The sequence below is a fragment of the Glossina fuscipes genome, unplaced genomic scaffold, assembly GCF_014805625.2.
Source record: "Glossina fuscipes isolate IAEA_lab_2018 unplaced genomic scaffold, Yale_Gfus_2 1, whole genome shotgun sequence".
Classification (NCBI taxonomy): Eukaryota; Metazoa; Arthropoda; class Insecta; order Diptera; family Glossinidae; genus Glossina; species Glossina fuscipes.
In genome coordinates, this window is record NW_023998415.1 from 21,461,940 (window position 1) to 21,463,187 (window position 1,248).

The window sequence follows — 1,248 nt, forward strand, 5'->3', positions numbered from 1 at the left end:
CATTTCGTTCCCGGAGTTTGCTTTCACAATTTTTTTGTTTTTTTATCGGACGAACGCGTCCAGTTTGATATTCAATCAGTAGGTGTTAGTCAAAAATATTTTCGAAAAATGTTGCTTTTGTATTTTGATTTTTGCGATTTTTATAGCTCTAAACTGAAGAGACGGATGGACGAAACAGTATTTTTTTTTTTTTTTTCTTTTTGCATATGACCAGCTACTCAGGGGATGTCCCCTCTAAGAGCAAGCACGATGGCGTTGAGAAAGAATTACAAGTGAAGAGACTAAAAATGAAAACTTAAGGTACGGTGGGAAAAATCCTTGCTACTAGATTGTTTCAAAGGCGGGTAGTGTGACTAAAGATAGACGAGACGCATTAGTGTGTCGTACGGTATGCAGGCAAATCAAGGACGAGTGAGTGGGAACGCTGAGAAAGCCTTACGGTCCTAGTAGAGGATTCACCTTGTGGACGTCTCCGTAGAACGCTTGCCCTGGATGTGTCTAATGCATAAACACTATACAGTTCACTTCTGCCGATGCTGGAGGATATCGAGATTTTCGTCTCGAAGCCGTATTTCGTGGCCCCTACCCACATGTGCAAGTTATGCTCTAATTTTGGCCGCATAAAGGTCATATAAATGGTACGGATTTCAGCTGCAGCGAAGAATTTTTTCCATCACTTTAAAAAATCTGAACTCCTCATTGCATCTCTTGACACTCTGAATATATGTTTTGCTTAACGGCACATAATTTTGCATTCTGATGCCCAGATAATCAAGGGAGCTTGTTCATCACTTCCTCTATGCGTGAAAACACAGCACTGTGCTTTCGTGGACTTAAAATTCACCCTATTAACTAAATGCCTTCTTGTAATTTTTGTGAGGCCTCGATTTAATGTGCTGTTCATCATGCGGCGGTTTTTATGCACTTCGGTGTTGCTGGGTCTTCGCGTGAAAGCGAACGCGGTTTTCTACCAAGCGTACAACATCGTTGGTGAGACCCGTATAGACCGAAGGAGAAGGATTACATGTTGAAAAAATACAAAATTAGACAAAATAGTATTCACCTTGAGTTGATTTTAAGATATCGACTATTTCAGGAGAATTGTGCGAAAAACGCTTACAGTGAGCTGATTGAAACCAGTTTTGTCCAAAAAAAAAAAAAAAAAAAAAAAAATGATGTGTAACTAATGGCGAATCTATTCTAACTAGGACCGAAAATTATTTTGCTAAGTTTTTAATTTAGTTTTAT